Below are 9123 nucleotides of genomic sequence, written 5' to 3' on the forward strand. Positions count from 1 at the left end.
GACCTAAGTTCAAATCTGGTTTCAGATGCTACCTGTGTGACCCTGGGCACTTGATCCTGATTGCCTCTCAAAAATTTAAAAATTTAAATTAAAAAAAACCACACACACACATACATATGTGCACACATACATATACATACATACATACATACATACAAGTACATAGCGCTATATAGACATACACATGTGTGTCTCTCTGTGTGTATATATGTGCATGTATGTACACATATGCGTATATATCTATACCTGCGTGTATATATACACATATATACATACACATATATACACACATATATACATACACACATATATACACATATATACATACACACGTATATACACATATATACACACACATATAATCACTCCACATAAGAGGCTGTATTGCATAGTTGATAGCTAGTCTAAAGATCAGGAAGACCCAAGTTCAAGTTCTGCCACTGGTCACGTGCTGCTGGGCAAGTCACTTACCAGTGCTCTCAGAAACTCTCTAAAGGTCAAGTCTACAAAGATGTTGACAATCTATGTTGATAGAAGGGGTTTGCTCACCCAGAGCTCACTATACCTATGAAATTGCAGGTCTAGCACCTCGCCTCTATTATAATGCTGCATCATAAATTTGACCTAAAATTAATATGCTTTCAAAAATATACATCAAACATTGTGCTGACAAAACCAAAACAAAACCTTGTTAACCAGAAGACCTCTTTTGTGATCAACTGTATGGCATGGGTCTCTTAGAAAATATAACGAAAGAAGTTTGAGCTGAGGCTTTCTTTTCTGTTAGGTAAACTTCCTGATAGCAGGAAGTTGGTTGCCCTGAGGACTCTGTTCAAAGCATTGTAGTATAGTAGGTGCTTAATATATGTTTGTGGTTGATGATTCAAGTCATTTATTCTGTACTTCTAGCGTGTAAAACAGCATGCCCCATGCTGAAGATACAAGTATAGATAAAAAACAGAACCTCCTTACAAAGTATTTACAATCCAGTGGGGTGAGGGACAAATAACATAAGTAATTGAACCTCTGAAAGATGAGATAATTGCAAAGAAACCCACTTACTATTGAATGGGATGGATAATTGTGAAGACTTCACAGGGTATGTCTAATGGAGAGGTTTTGGGATTTGATTTGGCTTTGTGATTTTGGAAGGTGAAGGCCTGGAACTGTGGGCGTGCCCTTCCCCCTCTCTTTCAGATGTTAGGAGATAATGAACTTCCTGTGAGCTATTTGTTCTCTGATCCAGGAAGGGTCTCTCCTCCCTCCCCCCCCCCCACCCCATTTCTTCTCCTAGACTTTCAGACGGCCACCCTGGCAGTTGAGTTCTGATAGGGAAAAACCTGAATGGACCGGATCAACCTTGGTCCTCTGTGTAGTTTTCACACCTAGACTGTAAGCCCACCTCCCAGCCAATGGTGAGAAGGGATAGTGGTGGGTGGGAATCTTTTCATTAAGACTATAAATTAAGGCAGGTTCCCTTTTACCTCGCCTCCTCCATTATGGAGGTGTGCCCAAATCTTGAAAGGTTTGTAGAATAAATTTACTTTGTTTCTCTTAAAGATGTCTCTCCTATTATTTAAAAATTCTGTCCCATACACTATTCAAAATTAGGAAAGAAAAGGATCACCTTTACCCTGGAAGGGTTAGAGTTAGGGAAGTCAGGGAAAGTTTTATAGAGAGAGTGGTCCCTATGATGAGCTTTTAAGAAGAGTAGCAACTTCAGCAGATGGAGATGGGAGCCAGGAGCAGGGACTGGGCTGTAGAGAAGGAGTTCATTCTAGGCCCAAAGAATGGAGCATATTGGGTGTTCAAGGAAGACTACCACCTCTGCCATGAGGGCTTGCCAAGCCCTCTTCAGGGCTGCACATCCACCTTTGGTGTCCACCTTCAATCAACTCTCACCTGTGGCTCCAAGCACGCACAGCTGCCACACCCAGGTAAACCATCTTGGCAGATGGGCTAAACCAGGTTGAGGGTAATGGAAGGGCCACATACCTGTCAGCAAGTTGCAAGGGGATGCGGGGGGGGGGGGGGGGGGAGCAGCAGGGTTGGGGTGGGGGGATAGTTGTCCACCCAAGCATGTGACTTCTCCCTGTGGAATGGGCAGATAAGAACAATTTGTTCCAAAGGTCATGTAGGTGGCTGAAGCACTTAGAGCTTGGTCAGACAAAGAGGATGCTAAGGTCACCCAATGCATCCTGGGCTGTTGCCAGTTATCTTGACTTTGTCATGCCACTGGACTCCCATGAGTCTGGAAGAGAGAGTGAGGCTGATAACTTTGTGCAACTCTGTCTCACTTAAATCCGATTCAGGAGTCAAGACATCACCCTGCTGGTCATCTTCAAAAACAAAGGACAAACAACAACGAGGTGAGCAAAGGAGAGAATACAGGGTGAGAACAAGTACATAAAGTAGTCTAGTTTGGTTAAGATCATGGTGATAAGGGTACAGTCTCTGGGAACCCCCTTGAACCTCATAGGGTACAGTCTCTGGGAACCCCCTTGAACTCTCCTTGAAGCTTCCCACTAGATCTGGCCTTTGCCTGAGGCCATAAGCCTTTCCTTATCTCTAGGCCCAAATCTCTACCTAGCCTAGCCTTCTACTGTCCAGCTGCTTCCCACCCTTGATCCCATCAAAATCCCATTCTCTTGTTTCCTGGAGTCTTGACCTCTAGTCATCCCAGTCCCATAAAGATCCTCCTTAGACTCCTTCTCAAGACCCTCCTCCAGTTACCCCAGATTACTTGACCACCCCTCCATCTTGCCTCCATGAAAGGGCCCAGATTCAGTCTAGCTCAGTAGGTTGAATCTGGTCCACTTGTGAAAGCAAGCATCACAAATAAGACCACTCATTATGGGGAATCTTTAATAACCTTTGTTTTCCTTGGCTGAGAAGGCTTGAGTTGAATTCATTCAGCAGGACCCGGCATGTCGGTATTTTGGGGTCTCGAGCACCTTTAAAAATATATGGCTCCCTACCCTCATCATTTTGTTTAACCTCATCAAAGGCATATATGAAATGTGTTCAGAAATGTAGGTTAGAACAAGGTTGTGGGAAACTTCAAGTGCCACAATACTTTATTTGGCAAGCAATGGGGAGTCACTGAAAGTTTTGAGTAGAGTTGTACATAGAAGGTGCTTAATAAATGTTTAATTGATTGATTATTAATAATAGAGCAACAGGATCAAGGTGGTGCATTAGGAAGATTAAGGCAGTGCTGGGAAAGATGGAAGGCAAATAAATGGACTAGAGGCAGGAAGACCAGTTAGGGTGTTGTTATGATTGTCCTGATGAGAAGAGATCAGGACATAAAGCAATGGAATTACTGTAGGATTGGATAAGTGAGGATAGATACAAGAAATATCGCAAAGCTAGAATCAGCAGATATCGACAACCTATCAGCTATGTGGGGCCATGGAGAGAGGAGAGTCAAAGTGTACTGTCGTTTATAAGCCTGGGTGACTAAGAAGATTAGTAGTGCCATTTTTGGAGATTGAAAAAAATGAGTGAGAAGGGCAGGTTTTGAGGAAAATGATAATGAGTCTAGTTTTAGCTAGTTGAATTTTAAGTACAAGTAGGTTATCTAGGTGGAGATAGGTGGTCAATATTTGGTAATATAGTATGAGTGCTCTGGGGATAGGTGGTGAATGAAAACAAAGATGTGGGAGTTATTTACATAGATGTGATAATTAAAGCAGTGGGAGTAGATAAACTCTGGGAGGGAGAGAGAGCATAAAGTGATAACCTTGGGTGTTATTCACAGTTGAGGAGAGGCAGGAGAATGAGATGACAGCCTAGGACACAGAGAAAGAGGCACCAGAAATAAAAAGGAAACCACATAAGTGAAGGTAATAGAGGCAAAGAGAGTTGGCTCTCAGTTCTTCCCCCAATCTCAGTGACAGGATCCCTTGCCGCAGCTGCATTTCTGAGACAAGATGGTGAAGGTCAGAAGTAACCAATTTGGCTGTGTTGGGCTTGTGGTGACCAGGGATGCATTCAACTCAGATGGAGTAGACATTGTGGCCATCAGTAAGCCACCCATTGACTTCAATACATGGTTTATATATTCCAATATGATTCTGCTCATGGTAAGTTCAAGGGCACTATCAAGGCTGAGAATGAAAAGCTGGTGATCAATGGAAAAGCCATTACTGTCTTCTGGGGGCAAGATCCCACCAATATTAAATGGGGTAATGCTAGGTGAGTATGTTGTAGAGTCCACTGATGTCTTTACCACCATGGAAAAGGCTGGGGCTCAGTTGAAGGGTGGAGCCAAGCAGATCATTTTCTCTGCCCCTTCAGCTGATACCCCTATGTTCATGATGGGAGTGATCCATAAGAAATACAGTAATTCCCTTAAGATTATCAGTAATGCCTCCTGCACTACCAACTGCTTGGTCCCCTTGGCTAAGGTCATTCATGACAACTTTGGCATTGTGGAAGGACTCATGACCATAATCCGTGCCATTACTACTACCCAGAAGACAGTAGATGGCCTCTCTGGCAAGCTGCAGCATGGTGGGCATGGTGCTGCACAAAACATGCTTCCACTGATGCTGCTAAGGTTGTAGGCAAGGTCAAACCTGAGAACACGAAGCTCACAAGCATGGCCTTCTATGTTTCTACTCTCAGCGTATCTGTTGTGGATCTGATTTGCTGCCTGGAGAAACCTGCCAAATACAATGATATCAAGAAAGTGGTTAAGCATCTATCAGAAGGACTGTCGAAGGGTATGTTGGACTACACAGAGGACCAGGCTGTATTCTGTGACTTTAACAGTGATGCCCATTGGTCTACCTTTGATGCTGGCACTGGTATGACCTTTAATGACCATTTTGTCAATCTCTTTTCCTGGGACGGTTATAGCAACCATGTAGTAGACCTCATGGCCTAGATGGCCTCCTAGGAGTAAAGTGGGAAGCCTTGGATCTTCATCCCCAGCCAAAAAAGAAGTTCCTCCACTAGGGTGCCCACATCCCTAACCTATGTCCTTCTACTGACGATCCCATGTCCCATTCATATCCTTGCCCCCAAACACCCCTGTAATGGAAGGGAGAAACATAGAGTATTATATTGTGCACTATACATTGTACAATATAATATTGTATATTATATTGAAAAAGTCACCATATTCAGTGCAAGAAAAGAAAGGGAGAAAGAGTGAGAGTTGAATGTGTCAAGATGGTGACTGGGAGTATTGCAATAGTCACACACAGATGAAGAAGCCAGAAAAAAGCCTTGAGATTGAGCCACAAACTGGTGATCACTCCTTTTGGGGAGCATTTTTTGAGAAGAATGGGGAAGACGGAAGCTAGATAGCAAGGTATTGATGAATGAATGGAAAGTGAAGTGCAGGCAATAAATGGAGATTTTGAGCTAGAAGGGAGGGAAGTGAGAGGCCGGTGAGTTATTTTACTGATGAGGAATTAAGGCCAAGAGAGATTAAGTGATTTGCCTAATGTCACACAGCTAATGAGAGACCGAGGATTTGAACTCAGGACCTGAACAACAAGTCTAGTGCCCTATCCATTGTACTACCCAGCTGCTAAACCCTCATGAAGTAAGTAGCTTATTGTTCTACAAGAAATGAGGAGGAGAATCCATTAGGTCCATTTAGGAGAGAAGACATCCAATACTGCTCCAAGGAAGAAGACATGACTCTTAGTGGTTGACAGCTCCCTTCTGAAGGTTTCTGGGGTGGCCACACATAAGCCTGCTAAGAACAATAGGGAAGTATGTCATCTTCCTAAGGCAGGTATCTAGAATATAATGGAGAACCTCTCCAAACTTGTCAAACCTGACAGCTGACTCACCTCTATTGATTTTTCTGAGAACAAATGTACCACCACAAAGAACCAAGAAAGAGCTGTTAGAAATTTTTCTTTTTTTAAGGAAAAAGGTATTTTCCTTACTGCTACTGATAAAAGATAAGGACTTCAGAAGAGAAATGATATAACAAACGAACAGCTAGTTAAGAAATGGTGTTGGAAAATTTGGAATTCTAACCCAGGACTTCAGAAGCAGTTGTGATGGGCTATTGGCCAGGAATGCAACATACCTAATGAAGTCCTGTAAAAAGCGTATTCCATTAATTAATTCAATAGGCATTTGTTAAACTCAGGCAAAGTGCTAGGCCCTGGAAATGCAAAATCCAAAACAAAACAATCTCTGCCCTTAAGGAAAAGACTTTCCATTGAAGTGAACAGCATATAGATAGAAATGTAGTGGAGGTGTTGGGGGTGGTGGAGGGATTTAGTCTCCACTCTGGCAATCAAGATAATCCTGAAAAGCTGGGGGCAGATAAAAGCGGCTAGGAGGTATTAATATGTTAATGAATTGCAAAATTGTGTTAATGCCCTGTATTCCCTTTCTGAGTCTTGAAGGCTTTCTCCTAGTTAGAATTGGAAAGGAGCCTGGCCCCTGACTGGGCAGAAAGAAAGGCCACACCCTGGGTGGCCCTTCAAACTGTGGCCCTCATTTTAAGAGAATTTGAGACACAGAAGAGACATATGCGTTAGAGAGACTATACACACTGTCTCTGGAGAGTAGTCAATCAATAAATATTAAGGGCCTACTATGTGCCGGTCACTGGGTTAAGCACAGGGAGTACAAAAAGAGGCAAAAAAAAAAAACCGGTGCCCAATTTAAAGGAGCTCACAGTCTAATGGCAGACATGTAGATAAACAGTCCTGGAGAGGAACAGTATTCCAAGTGGAAAGGAATAAGCTCTCTCTCTGGCAGCAGAGAAAAGATCTGACTATGGATTCAAGAATTGAGCTTCAGAGAGAAAAGCTAGGCATCTCAGCTAAATGACCCCCTACACACACACGTACAGACCCCAGAGATACTGTGTGCCCAAGGGGGAGAACCATGAGAAAAAAGACATCAGGGCCCTGCAATCCAGCAGCAGGCTCGAGTTGCCTTGGCCATGTGTGTTTCCCAAATATTTGCTACTGTACTGTTATTCATGCCCACTTTTCTGAATGATATTGTCTGTATTTCTGGGAGAGCATACCCCAGGTTTTTGGAGGGAAATGTTTTGTATCTACTGCACTTTGCCAGCTTAGTTAAATGTCTTTGCTTTGAGTTAATTGTGTCTGTTGGCCGACTATTTAAGGTAAACTCACCTGTGGGGTCTTGTGAGCTATAGTAGAGGAGTGTGGATGCAAAGGGTACAAAAGCAGTCACTCTTCTCAAAACCAACTTATAGATTTGTGAGTGCCCAGATTGTGGGTGGGGATGGGGGGAGAATAGCTCAAAGAATGAGATGCTGAGCAAAATACAAAATAATTTCTCAGGTAGCAGGGAAGGGCACCAAAAACTAGCAATATCAAGAGAGACCTTATATAGGAGGTGACATTTAGCTTGACCCTCAACTGATGCTGTGGATTCTAAAAGGCGATCCATTGCAGACATGAAGGACAGGCTGTGTGAAGGCATGAAGATTTGAAAACGTCACATATGAGGAACAGCCAGAAGGCCAGTTTGATTGGAATGTAGAGTGTGTGTGAAGAGTGATGCAAACAAGCCTGCAAAGGTGGGTAGATTAATAGCATTAAGTACCTGACAGAGGGATTTATATTTTGCTCTAAAAGCAATAAGGAACTGCTGGAATTTATTTAGCAATGAATTGGCATAATCAGACCTCAGCTTTAGGAACATTAATTTGACTATTGTGTAGAGGATTAATTGAAAAGAGGAGGGGCTAGATGCAGGGAGAACAAATAGAAGCCTAAGGTGGATAAGGGCTGGCATTTGAATGGTGAAAACGTGAACAGAGAGATGACTTGAGTTTTCATCCTGGATCACTGGAAGATGGCAGAATTTTTAAGAGAAAGAAAGAAGTCAGAAAGAGCAATGGTTTCAAGGATGGGGGGAAGAGGATAATGAGTTTTATTTTGACCATGTTGAATTTGAGATGCCTGTGGAAGTTCAGTTGGAAATAACCTATAGCAGTTGGTGTGGTGATGTGGGCTCAAGCTCATGGGAGAAACTAGGATTAGATACATACTTCTGACGGCTGTCTCAGTTTATGGAATCCTTGGAAATGGCTGAGAGCACCAAGAAAAAGAAGAGAAGAGAGAAAAGAACAGAGTCCTGGGATATAGCTATAGTTATAATCTGGAATATGGATGCTAATCCAGCAAGAAAGACTCTTAATAAGTGACCAGACAGTTAGAAGAACTGAGAGTAGTGTCACAAAAAAATGAGGGAGGAAATAGTGTCCAGGAGGAGAGAGTGATCCACAATGGCAAATGCAGCAGAGATGTCAAGAAAGAAGAGAACTGAAAAAAATGAATGGATTCGGCCACTGAGATCATCGGTAACCTTGGAGAGAGGAGTTTCAGTTTAATGAGGTCAGAAGGGATTGCAAGGATTGCAAGGGATTGAGGAGTGAGAAGTGAGAACAAGGAAGATAGGTGGCTTTTTCTAGGAGTGCCTTTGAAAGAGAAGAAAGAAATAACATGATAGCTTGAAAGAAAGGTGATATCAAATGAAAACTTTTCAAAGACTTGGATACATTTGTAGGTAGCAGAGGGGAACTAAGTATATAGGGAGAGGCTAAACATTAGTGGAGGGGGATGATGATTGCAGGGAGGCTGAGATGGAGGAAGATACTGCTGAAGGAGCCAGAAAGGGATGAAATCAAAGGCACAAATAGATGCTGCAGCAAGGAAAAGGGTCACCTCTTCAACGGATGAGCTGGAGAAGGAAATGGCAAACCATTCCAGTATCTTTGCCAAGAAAACCTCAAATGGGGTCATGAAGAGTGAGCCATTTATGAAATGACTGAACAACAATAACTTATAAACTTAGTATACTGATTAGAAGGGAGGGAGGTCACTAGGGAGACCAGAACAAGATAAAATTTTAATACATTCCTCCTAACTTCCTCTTGGCTATCCTGGCTTCTTTCGAGTCTCAACTAAAATCCTACCTTCTAGAGGAAATTTTTCCTGATCCCCTTAATTCCAATGCCTTCCTTCTGTTGACTATTTTCAATTTATCTTGCATATAACTTGCTTACAAATAGTTGTTTATCTGTTGTCTCCCCCACTGGGCTGTGAGCTCCATGAGAGCAGGGACTGCCCTTTCCCTTTCTTTTCATCTCTAGAACTTGGC

The 9123-nt window shown here is 42.7% G+C and overlaps 1 pseudogene; it reads left to right on the plus strand.

The window, feature by feature from the left end:
- Positions 1-4054: 4054 nt before the first annotated feature.
- LOC118834900 lies at positions 4055-4894 on the plus strand (annotated as a pseudogene).
- The last annotated feature ends 4229 nt before the right edge of the window (positions 4895-9123 follow it).

This window comes from Trichosurus vulpecula, chromosome 1 (assembly GCF_011100635.1).
Source record: "Trichosurus vulpecula isolate mTriVul1 chromosome 1, mTriVul1.pri, whole genome shotgun sequence".
NCBI classification, from domain to species: Eukaryota; Metazoa; Chordata; class Mammalia; order Diprotodontia; family Phalangeridae; genus Trichosurus; species Trichosurus vulpecula.